Source organism: Opisthocomus hoazin, chromosome 1, assembly GCF_030867145.1.
Source record: "Opisthocomus hoazin isolate bOpiHoa1 chromosome 1, bOpiHoa1.hap1, whole genome shotgun sequence".
Lineage (NCBI taxonomy): Eukaryota > Metazoa > Chordata > Aves > Opisthocomiformes > Opisthocomidae > Opisthocomus > Opisthocomus hoazin.
The window spans coordinates 104,819,742-104,842,642 of NC_134414.1; the positions used below are offsets into that span (position 1 = coordinate 104,819,742).

General features: G+C 40.5%; 1 protein-coding gene and 1 long non-coding RNA gene across 7 annotated transcripts in view; one reads left to right on the forward strand and one right to left on the reverse strand.

The window, feature by feature from the left end:
- DSCAM (DS cell adhesion molecule) overlaps positions 1-22,901 on the forward strand; it is a 509,926-nt gene that overhangs the window by 235,623 nt on the left and 251,402 nt on the right. The window lies entirely within an intron of this gene.
- LOC142362577 (uncharacterized) overlaps positions 1-22,901 on the reverse strand; it is a 110,222-nt gene that overhangs the window by 27,950 nt on the left and 59,371 nt on the right. The window contains exon 2 of the long non-coding RNA XR_012765166.1: positions 18,132-18,162. This is a non-coding gene — a long non-coding RNA (uncharacterized LOC142362577). The remainder of the gene's footprint in view (positions 1-18,131; positions 18,163-22,901) is intronic.

Genomic DNA, 22,901 nt, shown 5'->3' on the forward strand with positions numbered 1-22,901 from the left:
TTCCCTCATATTTCAGTGTAATTAACTTTCAATTTACATTTTCTAAGCTGTTAAGTGCAGACACGCAAATATACTGAAATCTAACTTTGAATAACAAACAATGGTCAACCGAAAAAACACTAAAACAAGAAAAATTTGTAGTGTTTCTTCTGTGAAAAGTGCTGAAATTAGGGCTGGGGAACAGTTGTCTTGGCTTGGCTGCAAACTTGAAAATGGAAGAGGAAAAAAAAGCTTAGCCTCCATTTAACTTTTCTCTTTTTTTATCTCTCACAATCCCCTATTGAAATGAAACTCAGAAAATCATCTGCTCGGCACATACTCGAGTACCAGACAGAGTAAAGTGAGACACTGCCTTTCCTGAACCCTTTGAAGCACGGTGTTACAAAATAGATCATGTTGGCATGAGTGTCAGAGAAATTGGTGTAAATTCACATCACTAAAGTAAGTGAAACAACAGAAAACGCACACTGAAATCTCAGACATGGTCAGGAACAGCAAGGCTTCCCTGCTGCCTGCGCTGCCACAGACAAGTAAATTCATCGAGGGAAACCCAGGAGAGGAGTTGTCTGCCTTGCCTTGGGACCAAAGCGTGCACAAGCACTGTCCGAAGCACTGTGCACATGGAGGTGCCATGCCGCCCTTCCATGTGTTCTTGCAGAAATGACAGAGGCCAGCATTCACTTTGGATATGCTTGATGACAAAAAGGGAGTTCCAAGAAAAATGAGGAAGCACCTTAGAAAAGGAAACTGAAAGGGGCAGCTGAAAGCACAAAATCTTCATAGGTGGCATGATGACTGCTGATAGACCAGATACTGGAGACAATGTAATCTAATAAAAAGCCTATGGAAAGACCATCAAAAGCCGCCACTGTTAAACAAGGTGTAAGGGAGGATAACAGAAGAACGAAGGTATATACAGAACAGAAGAACGAAGGTAGATACACCAGAAGGCTGTGCTGCCATTCAGCGTGACCTGGATAGGCTGGAAAGCTGGGCAGAGAGGAACCTGATGAGGTTCAACAAAGCCAAATGCAGGGTCCTGCACCTGGGGAGGAACAACCTCATGCACCAGTACAGGCTTGGGGTGGACCTGCTGGAGAGCAGCTCTGTGGAGAGGGACCTGGGCGTCCTGGTGGACGACAGGTTGACCATGAGCCAGCAGTGTGCCCTGGCTGCCAAGAAAGCCAATGGGATCCTGGGGTGCATCAAGAAGAGTGTGGCCAGCAGGACGAGGGAGGTTCTCCTTCCCCTCTACACTGCTGTAGTGAGGCCTCATCTGGAGTACTGTGTCCAGTTCTGGGCTCCCCAGTTCAAGAAAGATGAAGAGCTACTGGAGAGAGTCCAGCGGAGGGCTACGAGGATGATGAGGGGACTGGAGCATCTCCCCTACGAGGAGAGGTTGAGGGAACTGGGCTTGTTCAGCCTGAAGAAGAGAAGGCTGCGAGGGGACCTTATAAATGCCTACAAATATCTGAAGGGTGGGTGTCAGGAGGATGGGGCCAAGCTCTTTTCAGTGGTGCCCACTGACAGGACAAGGGGCAATGGGCACAAATTGAGGCACAGGAAGTTCCGTCTGAACATGAGGAAGAGCTTCTTCCCTCTGAGGGTGATGGAGCACTGGAACAGGCTGCCCAGGGAGGTTGTGGAGTCTCCTTCTCTGGAGATATTCAAGACCCGCCTGGACAAGGTCCTGTGCAGCCTGCTGTATGTGACCCTGCTTTGGCAGGGGGGTTGGACTAGATGACCCACAGAGGTCCCTTCCAACCCCTACAATTCTGTGATTCTGTGATTCTGTGATCCTGCAGAGGTTTAATGTTACATCCGAAAAAACAGAATAGGAAATAACTTAACCTCCGGCACTTTTTATTTTGTAGCAACATAACACGTGAGGCTACAAAGATTTTTAGCAGTAACTTGGAAAGGTATTGAGAAAATTATGCATCTACTTACAGACACAATGGAAACAGAAATTCTGACAGAGTATGCAGAGGGCCAATAGATGAGGAATGTGTGAAAGGACTGCTAAGAGAAGATCAGACTGTAGCAAAAGAACCATGAAGGGTCAGTTGCCAAAGAGGAGGTCTATCGAACAAACAGACAAAATGAATGTTAGCTAGCACCAGACACTCACAAACACTGTGATACCAAAAGGCCCAAGATGAGAGAAGTGCCAAAAAAGCACCAAGGGAAAACCAAAACTCTTGAGGAAGAAAAAGATAGTTCCCGACCAATACAAAAACCTTCATAAAAAGTAGGTCACAGTTTTAAGAGACTTCTTTGGGAAAGTCACCAGCTAGAGTGCGAAAGGGTGTGAAGAACGAGGTCACAGAGACTGTTGACAGTACTCAGTTTTTCTGAGTAACATAGATGAGGGCTGACTCTGAGAAGTTAAGTAACTATGTGACAAAAAAAACAGGCATAACTCACTAATATAGATACAGAGTAGTGTATATATGTACAGTGTAGTAGGCCATGAGCTAATTATTAATGTTCAGTTGTTGAGGTTATGGTAGTTCTCCGCTCAGCATTCTTTCAGGCCAAAAATGAATGAATTTAGGAGCCGAGGAAGGACTAGGCTCCAAAGCAACCATCACTGTGCTGTTCTCTGAATTGGCGGTGTATGTGTGTAGCAATCCATGCTGTACCTGAATGCTGTGTGCAGTTCAGTTCACTTCCACCTCAGGAAAGAGGCAGTGGATTCAGGATAGACTGTGAGAAAGGTGACAGTGTTAGTTGATATGGATCTCTTTGTACATCCAGAATTATTATATAGTGTATGATTTCAGTCTGAGATTAAGATGGCTGAGGGGGCATATAACAAAAGACTACAAACGTCCAGGTGCCATGGAAGACGTGGTAGTGAATGATTATTCTCTTTCTCTCTTCTCCCGCCTTCTCCCTGCATAAGAACAAGCTATCGGATTGCATTATCTGGTGGTAGATTTGAGTGAGCAATGTGATGTACATTCTCACACCTCACATAATTAAGCTGCGAAACTTTTTGCACGGGTTGTCACAGATGCTACAAGTTTACATGGATTTAAAAAGTGATTGGACAAATTCATGGCAGGAAACATCCCATTAGCGACTATTAAACACAAAGATGCCATCAGAAGCTCAGGTGGTCCCTAAGTTACAGACTGCTAGAAAATGGGAAAGTATTGTGCTGAAATGCAGTATATGCTTGCCCTGTTCTTGCAGTCTTTATTAGGCCATCCACCACCATTTGCCGCTGGAGATCGGATGGTCTGATCCAGTCAGGTTGCCTTTTTTTTTAGAATGAAAAGTCTGGCTTTTATTATGAAAATTAATTTTTTAATTGCAAAACTGCTGAAGAAAGATACCCATTTATGTAGTAGATCAGGTATAAAACTTATAAGACACATGGGTCCAGATCCTTCCCTGTCAGAAGGTAATCAAACCCATATTGTCTGCCTGTTCAGGAGGAACACTGTATCACATAGCTATAGGTTATTTAGGCTCAGAGGAGATAAAGTGCATTCTCAGTCTCTCCTGTTGACACTGTCATGTTATGTAAATAAAGCAGTGTTCAGTAGCACAAATTCTGGAACCATGAAATATTCCTAAACAATTTTTAAAACTACCAAACCAGAGAATCATTCCCTCCCTCTACCCCTCTCTGCTTCAGTTATTACTGTAATACTTCAAGGCTAGTGTGAAGAAAGAGCCACCTTGAAAAAATAACCATAAACCCCACCAACAATGATTGATAGGGTGCTTACTGCAGATGTGAAAGAATTATCACTTTCATTTAACCAGTTTATGCAAAGTAGAGAGGAAAAATCAAAGATACTTACAGGCTGCTAGTCAGGACACTCTTCAAGGAGTGGAAGACTTGTGTTTTGAGCTTCTTCAGGCAGAGGACGAGTTAGTCACCTGTGTATTGAAGTGCTCAGACCACTAAACCATGGTTTTGTGAAAATCAGCCTTTAACACTTTTTTCACTTAGTTGAAAATCTTTGGTGAATTTATGACAAATTTGCCACCAACTTGAGTCTGACTAAATTGTTTTTATTTTGGTAGGTATACCATTTTCAGAGAATCCTTGCCTAGATTTGTTTGCAGTTTTCTTATTCGGTGGTTCCATGAAGAAGGAATCTTGTTTATTTTATTAGGAATAGAAAGCAAACCTATGTTTTCCCCATCTCTATCAGAAATTCCAAACCGAAGTTGTGTCAAGCTCTGGTAGAGTTGTAATAACAACACAGAAAATTTCCCTAGCGTCTAAACTTTTCCTAGACGTAAACAAAGGCAGTGAGTAATCCTCAGAATTCTATGTTACCAATTATAATACTGATTCCACAGACTGAATTCTGTCATCATGTTGTTAAAGGGTTTTTGTTTGTTTGTGTATGATCAACACAAGCTTTTGCAACTTCATTTCCTTCAGATTGTGCCATAGGTCATCAAAATATAAGTGAAAGCAGTATTTGGCTTCAGGTCAAAGATAAAGTAAATGTGATTTTTGATGAACAAACCTCAACAGAATCCAGGACACAAGCCATAGCTGCTTTGACTCTCCAAGATCTGTGATTACTCTGTAATTTTCTGTGTAGCAACCTATAAAATTTGAATTTGAAAGGATTTTATATATTCCTTATAAACTGCTAAAGTGAACACATACGCACAGAGCTGAACGTTAGAGTGCAAACGCAAGACCATCGCGTCATCGTAATTCCAAGAGTAGCTCTCAAGCCTTCTTAAAAGATGCTTGCTGGTGACAAATGATTTCTACAATATAACAGTTGTGATCCCTCAGTGCTATCTGAAGGACTTTCGCTGTTACTCCCACCGCAGAATTCAGACCTCAGTGAAAAACTTACCTAGAAATGAGACAAACCTCTATGCTGGTGTACTATGCAATGACCAAGCACTCTTCCCAGGTTTTTGTAGGTGCTGTTAGTCCCTACCCAGTAAAAGAAGGTGTTTTGTGCCTTTTTGTTTTGAAGACTTGGAGAAAGGACGCTCCATTACGGTATGTGTAAATATTCCCTATTATGACAGGGTCCTGGTGTTGATGGAGCCTTTCCAGTAGTGCAGTATATCCCTAGCATAACTGACAATTTGTTCTTCAAGTGACTTGAAACTACTGTATAACTCGTCATTTTATGTTTTATACTGGTCCACCCTGACAGGGAAGTAAGAGAACGGACTTTTCATGCTGTGAGGTCTGTAGGAGAGGAAAATGCAGGTAAGGGAGTGTATTAGCATGGTGGGAGTAGAGTGAGTGTGGACATATAAAGGCTGTACTCATGGGGAGGCACATTTTTACCATCTGCCTCCAAAAAGTAAGCATATTCTTCTTGCTAACATGAGGAAAGTTCCATGAAAGATGCACAAGTGTTAATTTCTTAAATAATCTCAAGTTACCACACTGCTTGAAGCCTTTTTAGTAAAGAAAGTCAATAAAAAGGGAAAAGCAGAGCTTTATTTGCACACATGAACAGACACAAAGCAGGATTTTCAACTGGCACTGGAGTAATGAGAGCAATCCCCAAAGAATGCTTCCTCCAGACCAGTCCTTGAATATTTAATAATGGTGAATTACCAGAACCCTTCAACCATAATGAAGGCATAAGCAGGCAATTAGAGCAAACTGCAAATCCCTTGCCCTAAAAACCCTCCAGCCTTTTAACTCTCCCTGTGCATATACCATTCCCTTCTGATTTCTCCCATTTATTTAAAAATCACAGTGAGAAAAGGCTTTTTACCATCTTCTAGAAAACCTCCTCTGTGCTGGTCCTTCTCAGAAAGAAACTGTACTAGTATCTTCTGTAAAATTCAAAGCCACTACCGCTTACTGAAGTTTGCTGTAGCATCTTGAGTTGATATCACAGCCATCCTCATATGAAATGCATCATATACCCAGAAACCCTCTTTCATCTGTAGAAATGTTTAATCCTTGCAGGATATCAGTAAAGCAACTCATGTTGTGAGGAGCACCTGAGGACACGAGCAGCTGGTTGTGTATTGACCTTCTTTCTGTTAGTTAGTAGGTAGTTAGTGTTAGACAAATCTAACAAAGCTGAGAAGCGAATTATTTATTTTTGCAATGGTAGCTACATACTTCAAAAATACTCTGAAATCCTTAAAAGTGAGCAATAGCCTGAGCAGATGAATGAACATGAATGAACATTTGAACCTAAACTTGAAAGTAATCCAGAAATTTTATATACATATTGGCTAGTATAATATTTAACACCATTTGAAGAAATAATCATCCACTGCATCAGAATATTCTGCAGTGGGATCTGACCCTCTAGACTGCAGTCTTAAGATCTACTGATACGTGGATGTAGAAGGGAAATTAAGCCCTCATGGTTTGTAGATGTTACTGAAATAGAAGTTAAAGCAAATAATGAGAAACTGCAGCCAGACTGAAGAGGGTTTGGATCATTTAGATAATTGGGTCAACAGATGGTAAATACAGTGTGGTATAGAAATATGTAAAATAATCAGTCTGGGAGAAAGAAACCAATCATCCAGTACACTGATGAGGAAAGAAGTGTTGATTATTGTGGAAAAGTCATTGAAATAATCAAGACACCGCACAGCTGTAAGAAACAGTGCAAACAAGTCATTAGGCTGTTGTAGAAAGAGGATAAAGATAAAACAGGTGTTTTAATTTCTGTTTGGAAGATCTGGCTTTTACATATGGTCGTAGGATTAAGAAGAAAAAATCAATATTTCCTTATAAGTGATGCTCAAGATCTTAACTTAATAGACATGTACTGCACTAAGTATTCACTAGTGAGAAGATGACATATACCTGCATAAGAAATTTTTGGATGCCGTCTAGTATTTTTTATGCAACATTGCTCTATGGATGGCAGGAACAATACAATAGTCTTGGAATGACCATTTAATGGAACAGAGTAGCACAGGATGTTATGACATACATGAAAGTTACTGTAGCTAAATTTATTCTGTGTGGTTCCAATTAAAGATTAAGCGATACTCATAATCATTGTTGTTAGAAGTACCTTGTTTTATACACTGACAAGTGACAAACCTTGCCACATTCAAAGAAATACGAATTAAGAGTGACAGTTTGACAATTCCTAGCATTTACGTAGCTCTAGGTGGACTAAATTCTCTGCTGTTTTAAGTTCTTTAGCTGTTGAGAAGCTCTGTAGTTTGTATCGCCTAGGCTTGGGTGCCGTGCCTTTTACCTGCTGCAGAGATGTTTTTTCAAAACACTCCTTTGACACTGCTTCATCTTTAAAGTCTGCTTTCATTTTGTACTGAGACTGGATGACATGCTAGAGATCTGCACTGTAAGTCACTGTCAGGTTTTGAAAACAGAACCTCTTGTTTCTGGTGTCTACATGCATGCTTTTATACTATGTTGTTTTCCAATGTGTATTGTGTCCTAAGCCATTGCAGTTATGTGAAATATGTTAACGAATTAGGACAGGGAAGACAGAGTACAGCTGAGCCTAAGAGCAGGTCTATGGCAGTGAGTACCAGGTGAGCATTTCTGTTCATGGTCTGAACAGGCTACATGCAAGCCAGACCCAAGTCAGAGGCTGTGTAAGCAGGATTGTTTATCTTTACAACTAGGGAGCAAGCTCTATTGAAAAGGAAGGCAGATTGTCTTTAACGTGGTTCTCCACTAAACGTGGATAGATGTCTTCCAAACTATACCCAGTTCTACTCCAGCCTGATGGAAACATGGACAGATGGGCTTGGATCTACCCATGCACCTGAAAAGTAATTTCTCCTGAGAGAGAGGAAGGTGGTGAAGGTTGATGGGGAATGGAAAATGAAGGAAGGGAAACAAAGGCATGCAGTTGTGGCAAGCAATGGGCTTACATGACAGGAATTTTGGGATGTGTGGCTCCCTCATCGATCATAGTTTAGGGATGTTGGCAAGAAACTAATAACCAGCCATATAAATTAAGAGTGCCTCGGTATAAGTCCACAATTCCAAAGAGGAAAATAACCACCTAAAATTCAAAATGCTTAATTTCCTTATGCGTTATGGTGGAAAAGTAGGCGTCAAAATAGATGTTATGTTTGGCAGGAGACACGTTTGACTGCCAGCCCTGTGTTATTAATTGCTGACCTTGATTTTTATTTCCATATGCTCTTCATTATATGTTTAAAATTCTTCTTAATAGTAATTTTCCAATACCGTACTCTAACATGTTGTTGAAATGGTTGCGTCTGCATCTGCATTGCATTCTCAGGGTGCTTGGATTTGTTCGTTCAGGGCTGCTGTTCTCCCAAGGAAAAAGGATGTCTCTTTAGAAAATAGCTACTGTTGACTGGAACTGCTGGATTATCTATGATTTACGACTGTAACTTTTTATGTGAAAGGACTTTTGTGAGTTCTAATTCATTCTGAAAATCATATACAGCAGTTGGGCTAAACTGCAGTTTCAGTAGCCTAAAGAAATGCAAATAATTATGAACATAAATTTCCTTTCTAATATATTACTTTCTCTTCTCATGTGAAGTTGCAATTCATGGTGTAGTATGCAGAGAAGAAAAATGGTAGAATTGAAGTCAAATAGAGAGATTGGATTGTCAAAGCTTTTTCAGAAACTGAAGTGAGAATGTTCATGATTTGTGTATTCCAAAATGTATACAACATTTATTGGAAATTAATCGTATCAAGCAGACTTTCCTTTCATTAAGAGCTTGGATTCTTCATCTTAAACCAGCACACATACGTGAACCTTATCTACTACCTTCCATAAAATGATTCTCCCTCCCTGCTCATTCTGTTGATCTGTAACAGAAAAAGCTATTTTTAAAGTTATTGTTGCTTTTATATATGTGAAACTTTGTATTTTCAGTAATTTTTCTAGACAGCAGATAAAATTCTTTTCACTTTCTCAATCTATTAATGCTTCCCATGCGTGTATTGCATGGTGTTATCTAAAAGCACTGAGCTGACAATGTTGTTTCCTCTTACTTATACAGACTTTAGGGAACAAATTGTGTTTCATAATCCACACTTCCATTTTCTTCTTTAGATAAGTAGTAGAGTATGTTACAAGCAATTATTCTGAAATAACTTTTTTATTTCTGTAGCAAAGAATTTCTAGTTCCTCTGTTTAATTGTCCTCAATTTTATATCATATTATTGTGGTTATTTCAACATGTTTTGCAACAGTATTCTGCCAGAAATTATATTCTATTTAAAACTGGTTTGTTCAGGGCTCTGAATCTCTCACATGATGATTATAATAATAGAACAATAAACCATATTACACATTTCTGCAGCCTGCTTTGATGTTGGAATTCTATCAGCTTTCTTGCAGCATATTAAGGTGTTTTGCTTTTTTGACTCTTTAGCCCATTAGGTATTGGAGATAGGAATATTTCTACTACTTCTCCTTTGTTCTTACTATTTCCATTTTTTTGCACCTTTCTTTAGAGCAGTTGTGAATGGAGGTGTAATAAGGAATAAGAAGGACATTATTGAGACTTTGTTAATGTTGGCAGCAGCTCCAGGAAACTCTTCTTACTGCTTGAAATAATTTCATTTGTAAATCTGAGTACTGAGAAGGTTAATATTACTCTAACATTTTAACATCTAGTTGCTTGCTGTTTCTTCTGTTTGTTTGGTAACTTGTCAGACCAGAGTAATAATACTTAAATTGCAGGAGACCTCCTAGCTTCTCTTCCAATGACTAACCAACCCTATGTTGCTGCTTTCTTTGATCACGGGGATGTTTACACAGCACAGGGCCTGCTGGTGACAGATGGAGTCCAGCTGTCTCAAAGGAAAAAAAAGATTCTTGCCCACTAGCTGGCGGGGCTCGTTAAGAGGGATTTAAACCAGATTCGAAGGGGGAAGTGGATATAACCCACCTCACTAGAGATGAACCCAGGCATGCCAATGCTGAGGGTGAGATTGATAGCCCAGCTCAAGTGCATCTACACCAATGGATGCAGCATGGGCAATAAACAGGAGGAGCTGGAAGCCATTGTGCAGCAGGACAGCTATGACTTGGTCGCCATCACAGAAACATAGTGGGATAACTTTCATGACCGCAGTGCTGCGATGAAAGGCTATAAGCTCTTCGGAAGGGATAGGCGAGAAAAGAGAGGCGGTGTGGTGGCTCTGTATGTTAGGGACTGCTTTCATTGTATAGAGGTCAACAACTGTGATGACAAGGTTGAACGCTTATGGGCAAAGATGAGGGGGAAAGCCAACAAGGCAGACATCCTGCTGGGAGTCTGTTATAGACCACCCAACCAGGATGAAGAGGCAGGTGAAGTTTTCTACAAGCGGCTGGCAGAAGTCTCACAATCGGTAACCATTCTTGTGGGGGACTTCTTTAACTTACTGGACATCTGCTGGAAATACAACACAGCAGAGAGGAAACAGTCTTGGAGGTTCCTGGAGTGTGTGGAAGATGATAACTTCCTGACGCAGCTGGTAAGTGAGCCTACCAAGGGAGGTGACTTGCTAGACCTGCTGTTTACTAACAGAGAAGGACTAGTGGGAGATGTGGTGGTCAGAGGCCGTCTTGGGCTTAGTGATCGTGAAAAGACAGTTCTCGGTTCTTGGTGAAGATAAGAGGGGGGCCAGCAAAACCACCACCATGGACTTCCAGAGGGCAGACTTTGGCCTGTTCAGAACACTGGTTGAGACGGTCCCCTGGGAGAGAGTCCTGAAGGGCAAAGGGGTCCAGGCAGGCTGAACATTCTTCAGGGAGGAGGTCTTAAAGGCACAGGAGCAGGCTGTCCTCATGTGCCACAAGACAAACCATTGGGGAAGACGACTGGCCTGGCTGAACAGGGAGCTCTTGCTGGGACTCAGGAAAAAAAGGAGCATCTACCAGTTGTGGAAGAAAGGGCAGATGATTCAAGAGGAGTACAGGGGTCTCATTAGGTCGTGCAGAGAAGAAATTGGAAAGGCAAAAGCCCAGCTAGAACTCAGGTTGGCCACTGCTGCAAGGGATAACAAAAAATGTTTTTACAAATACATCAACCACAAAAAGAGGGCCAAGCAGATTCTCCATCCCTTATTGGATGCGAGGGGGACTATTGTCAAGAAGAATGAGGAAAAGGCTGAGGTCCTTAATACCTTCTTTGCCTCCATGTTTAATAGTCGGACTGGTTATTCCCAGGGTAGTCAGCCTCCAGTGCTGGAAGTAGGGAAGGAGAGCAGAATAAACCTCCTACAATCCAGGAGGAAGGAGTTGACGACCAGCTATGCCACCTGGACGCTTACAAGTTTATGGGGCCTGATGGGATCCACCCGAGAGTGCTGAGGGAAATGGCAGAGGAGCTGGCTAAGCCAATGTCCATCATCTGTCAGCAGTCCTGGCTAACAGGAGAGGTCCCAGATGACTGGAGGCTTGCCAGTGTAACACCCATCTACAAGAAGGGCCAGAAGGAGAATCCTGGGAACTACAGGCCAGTGTTTGTCTCCCAGGTAACTAGTGATAGGACAAGAGGCAGTGTCCTCAAGCTGCGTAAGGGGATGTTTAGACTAGATATTAGGAAAAAAATTATTTACTGAAAAAGCGGTCAGGTATTGGAATAGACTCCCCAGGGAGGTGATTGAGTCACCATCCCTGGAGGTGTTCAAAAAACCACCTTGAGTTTGCAAGGTGATGCACTTTGGGATATGGTTTAGTAGGCATGGTGGTGTTGGGATTATGGTTGGACTTGATGATCTTAGAGGTGTTTTCCCACCTATGATTCTATGGTACCTTGAATGTATTTGATAGTTGATTAGCAGCATGGTCCCATGGATAGAGCTGTAGGCTAAAGCTTTAAAAATATGGGAACTTTTAGTAGCACTGTCAGTAGTGGCTCCATTGTGTCAACACAGGGCCTTTGGTCAGCTGTGGTGTGACCTTGGGTGAGTTGTTTTCTGTGTAATTGAGTTTTCTCTCTATTCTCCTTTCTGTCTTGTCCATTTAAATTGTAGGCTCTGTGAAAAAGATTCTTTAACAGGCTGTGTATGTATTTATACAGCATGGATGATAACGATGTCCTGCTTATCTACTGCAATGCTTAGGAGCTATCCTATTATAAATACTATTTTTCTGCTTTCTTATGTTTTTAGCATTTACAAAAGTAAGTGTGCGCTGAATGTTTTTTCCCAAAAAGCTACTACACTGCAATTGTGCTGGACACAGTAAAAAATAAGAAGAAAATAAGTAGTTTTCTTGAGGCTCAAGGTTAATGATCTCTAAGGCAGGGGAAGAGGAAAAAAATGACACATGGCAAACGTAAAGGTCATGGCATGCTCTCTTGCATCATTTGATGCATCTGAGGTATATGAAAACCCTGGGGGGCATAAAGCCTCCTGCATAATGTACATAAGGTTCTGCAGCCTCTTGTATTCTTTTAATTCTTCTTCATTTCATAATTTATGCTTATAGTCTAATGATGAAATCCTGACTCCCTTGATACAGGTAGCAAAATGCCCTTGCATAATTTTCGGTCCTGCTAGAATTGTACAACAGTTTAGTCTTCAGATGGGATATTTGGAAGAGATAGGTAAGTCAAGTGCTTTTGTTAGTGACAAAACAGTGCTATGCATGCATAGAAGAGGTTATATGGCTTTCCTTTTACAACTAGAAAAAAAAAACCCTCAGTTTTTTTAGCTAGAATGTGTGGGTATCTTTCTCCAACATATCTTCAAAACACCTATAAAGAAAAAGCTTATGTTTTTAAAGTCTGTTTTGGAAAACATTTGTAGGCTGTTTGTCCAAAAGGAAGTTCTTATTGAACTGACTTACATGAATCTCAGATAGCCCTCCTTGAAAGGAACATTGTCAGAATATCCTTTGGCAAAAGAAGGGGTTGGGAATCGCTCAGCTTCTATTTTTGCTTTAAAAATGGCTAAAATAGTATTTCACTATTCTTATTTCAGTAACAACAGTGAAAGAAGCTGCTGTATTAATTATTAACTTTATAACACTGAATAAACAGTGTTGTGGATGTGGTTTAGTTCTGTTGCACAATCTCAGTAATATGTGTATTTGTGTTAATTAAGATAACACTCCAGCCCAGTGATTGATTGGCGAAACAACCACAGAAAAGTCTCACCTTGAGAAGTAAAGCCATAAACTTCAAAACACAGAGCATGCATTACATTCATGTAACACTTCTCCTCGGTTCTCCTGTGTTGTACTATGGGTTGTCCCATGGTACAAGAAACCTTAGTGCTTTGGTCAATAGAGTAACACTGTGGCGTGTAACATGATTCTGCTAGTTACACTTCTTTAATTCAGGAATGACTTCCCTGTAATCAATGGAGTTTGTAGCAATACAAACAACTAGAGAACTGGCATTGCAAATGTTTGCTTCATAATGTAAAATCAAAAATTTCTGTTGAACCTGACAGTACAACATCTAAGTTTATTAAATTACAGAAAAGGAGCACGTTTTTTTCCTTTTTAGGTGAACAAAGCTTTCAAAACAGTGTGACGAGGCCAGGGATGGAACACTATTAATGGGAAATAATGTAGTACAGAAGGCATTTAAAATCCACCAGTACAAAATGTTACATTAATTTTATCAGGCTTCAGGCTCCAATATTTATAAAATAACACTGCTTCACGTTTTTGACATGTTTGTTGAACCAAAAAAACCCCCATAATGGAGTAACAGAATATTATGAGGAAAAAAATTAGCAAAACATGAGCAGAATCACAGTTAGCAGCAGGTCATGTAAAGCCATTATCTCAATTTAAAAATGTTTGAGGCTGTAATTATTTTTTCTTAATGTAAATGCTCTTGTAACATGTTTTGTTTCCCTTCGTTTGGGGAAGTAAAAAGGAGAAGACAGAAATATAAAGAAGTATGATATATGCTTGTCTTTGTATGGCTTGCCTCTGATACATTCAGGACTTAAGGTGGTCAGCAATACCTCTCAAGAATTGCTGTTACTTTTTTTTGCCATCTTGGCCACTTTCTCTCTCACAGCAGGACTTGAGATCTTCCATGATCACAAAGACTTTTTCAGCTTTTTTCTTATTAAACCAAGCTTACCTAAATTCACTAGTGAAAGACCATATTTCACATATTTATATCAGGCATGACGCCTTGCCAGGATCCTGATCATTCATAACGAGGAAGGAAATTTATAGCTCATATTGTTCTATTTGTCTTCCTAAGTGCAATCCTATATGGCAATATGGGGACAAATTATAATTGCAGATCACTTTTCTACAAAATGATTCTTGAGCATTGAGATTTTCTATGTCATAAAAGGGAATCTTACAGTCTTACAAGAAACTGAAATTATTTTATTGTGCTTACCACAAAGAAACCTAAGGACACTTTTCCAAAGGAATAAGTCTGTAAGTGGCTGATAATTGAATGTTACGATTTCATAACCTGCTTGGGCAATCTGGTCCAGTGCTGCACTACTCTGTTATTAACATTTTTGTCATATAATGAGGAGTAATTTCACTGAAGTCAATGGGCTCCTAGTTGTACAAATGACCAGTGAACTGACACTGTAAACTTTGTGTCTAAAAAGAAAGAGCTTATACTAAATCTAGTGTTATAGGGTCCAAGTCCATTAAATTACAGAAAATCAGTGAATCCTCTTAGAACATGTATCTGGGCACAAGAAGTGAGAAGAGGTGACTGAGAATAGCCAGCATGGATTGACACCTGGTCAATCCTATCTTTTGTGGCCAACTTGATTGCCTTCACTGATAAAATTACTAGATTTGTGGGTGAGGGGAGAGTGGCGAAAGTTTACCTTCAACTTTATCAAGGTTTTCAGCAACGTTTGAGAAAATGTTCTTGTATCCTAATCAGGACCTTGTGGTCTGGATGCACAGTTGCATGGATTGCCACAGATTGGCTGCTGGGCTCAGACAGTCATAGTTAGTTAATGGTTTGTACTCTAAGTGAAGGCTAGTGAAAAATAGGGTACCACAGAAGTCTGTGCTGGGACCTGTCCAGTTTAACATTTTTATCAGTGACCTGGAAAAGGCAGTGGAGTGCACTCGCATCTTTTCTGCAGAGGACACCAAAGTAGGATCAATATACTCAAGGGCAGGGCTGCTGTACAAAGGGACACAGACAGGCTATGGGGATGGGGCAGCAGGAACCTTATGAAATTCAACAATGAAAAATACAAAGTCCTGCCCCTGCAATGGACTAACCTCCTGGCGGGCCACAGGCTGGGGACTCCTTGGTTGGGGAGCAGCTCTGCGGGAAAGGCCCTGGGGGTGGAATGGGCAGCAAGCTGGACACGAAGACACAGCATGCCCTGGCAGCAAAGAGGCCATTTCCAGGTAGGGAAATTACTCATTTTTCCAGTGTTTCATGTTAGCTGTCCAAAAGCCAGAGCAGATTAGTCATATTAGAGTTCCAAAGTCATTTAGACCAAAAGATTAGTACTATGAAGCAGAATCTTGAAGTTGAAGCAAATTCTTTTAAGGAGAGTATTTTTTGTTCAGTGTTTGCACAGGATCTGTTGAAGTGGAGCTATGGTACACAAGAGTGGCTCTGTGCCAGAGTAACACTACCATTACAAATAATTTTGTTTCTAAATCATCTTCAAAAATGAAAAAATAAAAATCATAAATTAATGAAAAGGAAGCATGAAAAAGGTTTTTATACTATATAACTTTTTATATAGTATAAATAGAAATATTTATTTATATTTATAAAATATAAATATGTTTATAAGTCGACATCATGAAACACATTTTTTCCTAACAAAAAGTCATTAAACTTCAAATTGAACTTCCACTGTGACTAAAGAAAACCAAATATTAAATTATGTTAGGACAATCATGACCAGCAGAGTCAGGGAAGTTACTGTCCTCCTCTGGCTGGTGGTGGTAAGGTCTCGGCTGGAATACAGCTGTGGAGATGTGTGTGGAGAAGCTGGAAAGCTTCCAGTGAAAGGCAACCATGATGGTCAGGAGCTTAGGGCACAGGTCTCTTTAAGTAAAGAAATAATTTCACCTCTTAGAGCAACAGTTTTAATTTCTTGAATTCTAAGAGTGGTTTATACTTGGCAACAAATTATTTTCTTTCCATTAATTGGATTTAATTCAGTAACTTACAGTGTAGTCACCAGTACATAAAACAACTGTGGAAGAAAATTAGACCTTGTGTAAACTTTAATGCATCTCATACCTTTGTAAGTGCAGTTTTTTATATTTGATGTCTATATTCTGACTCTAGTCCCTTAAAAATATGCGGAAGTGAATAATAGATCTCTGGAACCAAGATTGGTCTAAAGTTTAATTTATTGATACACTATATGAGCAATAAATTTTACCTTAGTCACGTCTTGTGAATAAAAGATGATTCACCGTTGGGCTGGAAGAAGGAAAACAAACCCAAAGTATTTGTGTTACATAGAAGTAAAAGGCCAGTGCACTATGGGCAGCAATAACTTAATGAACTGTGTCTAGCATGGCCCATTTAAGCAGTACCTAGCATTTGGCAGGGTGTGGGCCACCCCAAGGTTTCACAAGAATCTAAATTTGAATTTTGCCTTCAGTTGGCCACATGGCAAAGATCCCAATCGATTTTCAGTCCTGCAGACATAACCGAAAGCTGTGAATGCATGCAAAGGTTTCTCTCCTCCATTGCATATTACACACGAAATAACATTGCTTTTACGCAACATCCCTCTGTTGTTGCCTTTCGGATCAGACCATTCTTACAGGTCAAGTGTCAGTCAATGCACTAAGACTGCAGAGCTCACAAGTAATACAAAGGCATAGGACAGTCTGCTACCATAGTAATAATGCCCCAAGCTGCCATTTGCCTATTTGTTTGTAGTGTTTCCCAACACTACAAATAGGAAAGTTACTTAGCTGTGAGAGATCTTGCAATGAGCACAGTTGCTCATCCACATAAAAATTTGAAGAATCAAGCCATTAGCTTAACCAGAGCTGAACACTGGGAAACAGCAAGACTTTGGATGAAGGCGCGTTCATTTAAATTTATTGGCAGCTATCATTGGTCTCAATGGGCCCAGATTTTTACCTTCCAAATAGAAGTCATTGCCAGTACAAGCTCATCCTGTTTGTGTCACTTGTTTTACAGAGAGAGGATGCAGTGGAACAAATTTAGTATCACAAACAACATTAAAATTGTATTTGGGCAAGTTATTCTCTGGTAAAACTGAGAAGTTTTTTTCATGTAACAAAAAAAAGATATAACTATGATTCCTCCATTAGCTTATTTTGCATCTTTCATTTTCTTTTCTGTGTCCAGATTTATTTCCATGTCCCTAATTATCTCTTTCCAGTTTCTGTGTGAAAGTATTGTCTGAGATAGAATGTCTAGATTTGCATAGAGAAACTATTCAAGTTGCAACTGATCATGCGTCTGTCCTGTACAGCTATTCTGCTTTCTTTAACAGTTTCTGGGATGAGGGCACCTGCAGACTGCATGGAAGTGATTCCTTCCTTTCTTTTCCTTGAAACACAACTAGTTACATTTGGAAGAGGGACGTAGAGTGACAGGAATCTTTGTTTTCAGTCTTCTGAAACAGAAAAATATTTTTTCATTCTGATTTCTTTCTGAAATTTTAAATTCCATTGTGATTATACCTAGAAGGAGTAATACTGTTTTTTAAGATATCTTCCTTTTGCAAATGCAAGAGAAGCAAACCCAGAAGCTTTCTCTTAAGGGAGAAAAAATATTGCCTCCCGTTACAGATGTCCTGTAATTTGTGATGTTTTCTGACTTCAAATGAGTTGTAAAGTCCTTGTGAATCCACAAGCCCCTTGTGGTTTCACAATTTTCCGGTGTTTTTTTCTGGGAATTTTGATAACTTCCAGCATTTTCAACCATGTTTTTGGACTTTGATGAAACCTAGCGAAGCACAGAGGTGATGGGACTGGACCTGGCTTCAACAACTCGCACCCAACAACTTCATCAAGATCAGCATCTTCAACCCACAGACCATGGGCACGGGCCGCACTGGATACACCAGCCGTGAGCTCCAGATGCAGCATGCGACCACCCATCACCACACATCATCTCTCCTGTCTGGCTTGCCAAAAAATGTTCTGGTTTGGCCTGGATAAATGCCAGGTGTCCACCAAAACGGCTCTATCACTCCCTCTCCTCAACTGGACAGGGGAGAGGAAATAGGATGAAGGGCTCGTGGATTGAGATAAGGACAGGGAGAGTTCACTCACCAATTACCGTCACGGACAAAACAGATTAAACCTGGGGAGAAAAGGAAATCAAATCAGAGTAGGATAGTGAGAAATAAAATCGGATCTTAAAACACCTTCCCCCCACCCCTCTCTTTTTCCCAGGCTCAACTTCAATCCCATTTCTCTATCTCCTTCCCTCCAGAGAGGCACAGGGGGACAGGGAATGGGGGTTGCAGTCAGTTCATCACACGTTGTGTCTGCTGCTCCTCCCTCTTCAGGGAGAGACTCCTCACACTCTTCCCCTGCTCCAGCGTGAGGTTCCTCTCATGGGAGACAGTTCTCCACAAACTTCTCCAACATGAGTCCTTCCCACGGGCTGCAGCTCTTCACAAACTACCCCAGTGTGTGTCTCTTCCACGGGCTGCAGCCCTTCAGGAACAGGCTGCTCCAGTGTGGGTCCCACAGGGAGTCACAAGCCCTGCCAGCACACCTGCTCTGGCTTGGGCTTCTCTCTCCATGGGTCCACAGGTCCTAGCAGGAGCCTGCTCCAGTGCGGGGTCCCCATGGTGTCACAGCTCCTTCAGGCATCCACCTGCTCCAGCATGAGGTCCCTTCCACAGGCTACAGGTGGATATCTGCTCCACCGTGGACCTCCATGGGCTGCAGCGGGACAACCTCCCTCACCATGATCTTCATCATGAGCTGCAAGGGAAAACTCTCCGCTCCAGCATCTCGAGCACCTCCTCCTCCTCCTTCTTCACTGACCTTGGTGTCTGCAGAGTTATTTCTCTCACGTAGTCTCACTTCTCTCTCTCAACTACTGCAACCACAGGTTTTTTTCCCATCTTAAATATGTTATCCCAGAGGCACTACCTTGGCCAGCTGCAGGTCCATCTTAGAGCCGGCTGGCACTGGCTTTATCAGACATGGGGGAAGCTTCTCACAGCTTCTCACAGAAGACACCCCTATAGCTCCCCCACTACCAAAGGATTGCCATGCAAATCCATAACAGGAAAGAAAATGAATTCTGTCTTTGGTCAGCAGAGAAGTACTTGGAGGAGAAGCAATAAACATCTAGTCTACTTCTTCATCAGCTCACCTACAACAGTTTTCAGTCCTTCCTGAACTAGGATTTATCAAGCCAGTTTCTTACAGGAAGCTCTTGGTCAGTGTTGGATCCTATCTTTTGCTCATTCCACAAGCAAGGGTGTACTATCAATTGTGTTGGCATTTAATGTGTCCCAGGAAGAATGGAACAAATAAGGCCATAACTAGAGCTCAAAGGCCATGACAAATAGATTTTTTCTATGACTTTAACAAGCTAGGAAGAATTAGAATGAGTTTTTAATAAAATGGATGTACTGAAAGCAAAACCTCTCAGATCTGTTTTCAGAAGTAAGAATAAGTGAGCTAGAAAGGAGGAAAGCAAGGCAGAGGCAGACACTTTGGGGAAGAACAAATCAAGATTTCATTCAACTTTACAGTGTACATGCTTAAAAGATGCTAAACAGTGTGAGAGTAAGATTTTTGTAAAACATGAGCAGTTTACGACTCATTTTTTGTCATTTCTCATCAGCTATTGAAAACTAACTGTGTAAATAATAAGCAAGAGTCTCCACTGTTTTTCTGAAAAATCATGAAACTTAATTGGTGCAATCTTTTCATGCTGAAGAGAGTCCTTTAAATCATACGCTCCTTGGAACTATCATTACTGATGCTAATGCTGAAAAAAGAAGTCTTATTATAACGCAGTGCTAGAATAAATTGGGATGTAGAAGTCCTGTGTAAGGTGTTGAACAGGTGAGGAGAGTATGTCTGAAAGACAGTGTGTGAAGGCAGAACGATGTTTGACGAGCTGAAAATGGAGAAAACCTTAGGGGGATATTCTTTCTAATGTGTTGGATCAATTAATCCAAAACCCAGAATACGTTTGTTGGACAGGAATCACTGGATGATCTAGTGGTTAGGAGGTATGAATGCCATTGCCTGTAGGCTACCATCTCAAGTCTGTAACTCCAAAGATAGAACACCACTTGATTTCTCTGGCTTGTGTAAAATGTCACTTTTATCCCTTTCCCTCCTTGGCAATAAATATCATGGCATTCATAGCATCAAATTTGAACCAAACCTGTAAAATTAAGGACCACAGCTATATATTCATTTCTGGTTATTAGCTGGACTGGGAAATGTTGAAACAACTAGGAAAGATACAACTGTGGTTGGGAGGAAGAAGAGTCAAAATCACGTGTGGAAGGATTAAGATAGACTTTGAATGACTATCCACATGACTAACAGTTCACATACCATCTGCTGTTCATTTTTATTATTGCTTTGGAGAGGGACAAGAGAAAAGAAGCTTTCCCTCCACTGGTGATTTTTGCTTAATTTTATTTAGACAGTGATAGAATTTATATTATCTCTTAAGTAGCTGCATTTGGGATATTTTAAACCAGTCTATCTGAGATGCTTTTATAAAGCCCTAGTTTTTCCTTAAAGCCTTTAGGCCACTCAATGGCAATACTGCAAAAGAAGACAGAAGACACCCCTGCCTTATAAGGTGAGCAGCAAGCTTGACTGGGCACAGACATGTTGTATCCCATGATTCTTCTTTCTTTCCGTATTGTTGACTGCTAGTCCATCGGTAGAGCAACCTGAAAGTAAGCGTAACGTTTTCAAGAGTATTAAACAGAGAAAATTATGTGGTGGGCTGTGCTGTAGTATGTTTGCTTTTTCACCACTGGTCTGTCCAGATGAATTGAGATTTTTGGACCTGTAGTAAGACATGAAGTACACTTGGGCTCTCCTATTGCAGAGGCATGTGAAACTGTCTGTCTGCATTGTTACTGCGCAACAGGTGAGTGTGTTTTTCAGAATAATCTTAAACCCGGATTTAATTAATGGTCGAAATCCCCCAAGGCATAAAGGTATTCATGGAATTAGGGTGCAAAAATTTGCTCCTTATGAATAAGGAAATATATGGAGGGAAAAGAAAGGATCATGTTAGGGCTTATGAGTCAAATTACAGCAAGTAGATCTTGCACAGTCTATCATTTTCCAAAGAGAGATGCTGACTGAGTTCCTTGAGCATAGCAGTTATTAAGGTTACCGTGAAGTGGAAACCAAGGCAGTAAATGGATATTGAAACGAGAATGAAAAGGAGAAAGTGCAAGTGCTGAATTAGGCATACAAGACAGCAAGAAAATGTATCAAGGTGATAGCAGATGCAAGAAAAATGCTTTTTCAAGCTTTGTTTTCTTGAAAACAGCTAGCGGTTTTCAAGCAAAAATTTCTGGTGATTGAGGCTATCTATGTATGTATCCTTCCAAACCCATGACTTACCTGTGAGCCCCTAGGAAAGATTGGACTTTGGGACTAGACAGGAAAGAGGAGCAATGAGGAATTCATTCCAGTTACTTCAGTTTCTAGACCAGGGTTTCTTAAGATATGAGCCCCTGCTCTAAATTGCTAACTGAAAGGAGTGTGTAGTTTTTCACTGACGGTGCAAGGACTCTCAGGAGAAATCGGCTTTATACATTAGTCTCCTGGAAGTCGGGTTCTAGTGTCTAACACATATTGGCCAAGTAGCATATGGTGCTAGCTGCAGCTGCAAATACAATTCAGTAGGAAAGAGCAGAGAGCGTGTTTGGAGTTGTCAGAAGCCACTAAACTTCTAGTAAAATGTTGGGTGTTTCGGAATTAGGCATTCACTCAGCTTTTTTATCAATCATACAATTTTGTTTATAAAAATTTCAGGCAGAATGGCAAGGACTTAACATATAATGTGCTTCTGAAACATACAGGTTTTTGCCCCACTCCGTTGATATGCTTTCAACACAAAGTAGTAATGTACATTAAAATATTTATATGGCTTGCTAAGATCTAGACCTTTTTAAAGGTCTAGATTATATTATTTTGAAATAGCAGCTAATTCTGACACAGAAAGCCAGATATTCTCTTGATAATTACATCAGCATCACAGTAGCTCTGCTTTAATTAAATCTTCACAATTAGACAGGCTTGTTATTGTATGTCTTTAGTCTTCTTAATACCATCTTACCTATTATCACCTCATTTTCATCCACGCATCTGTCAGAGGAAAGCTACTTTTCCACTTCATTTCATTGCTTACAGATTTACACCTAAAAGGCTTTAGGCAGCTATGTTAACAATTACGAATTGTTTTGGTGAAAGTCTAAGGAATGGAAAATAACCCACTGTTGCATTGAGCTGAAAATAAACGTGAAGAACAGATTCTGGAATTCAGTAAACTTCTTCCTTTTGGGGTTTGCATAGCTATTTGGCTTAATTCTCTCAGAAATGTCCCTTCCAGGAGACATCTCAGTACAAACTCTTCACATAGTTTGCTTTCTGAACACAAGGGATGCAGTGAAATTTTTACACTCGTTGGCTAGAATGGTAGCTGAGCACCAGTGTTTTTCTCAGTTTTACATCTCTGAAAAATCAGTGAAGATATTTAATAACAGTATAAAAAAAATAAGGTATAGTACTTTGATTCTGAGCATATCAAATATTATGCAACCCTTCATTTGCACTGATGTCTGATAATCAGCTTATGCACAGCTTTAAGATACGTTTGTGATGTGAAAACTGGACAGAGTTGTTGTTCAGCCTGACCCTACATCCTTTAGTTTTTATGATCATCCAGTAAAGTTCATGGCAACATTACAATGCCAGTTATAGAATTGTGGAATTGTGGAATGGTTTCAGTTGGAAAGGACCTTCAAAGATTGTCTAGCCCAACCCCTCTGTCATGGGCAGAGACGCCTTCCACTAGACCAGGTTGGTCAA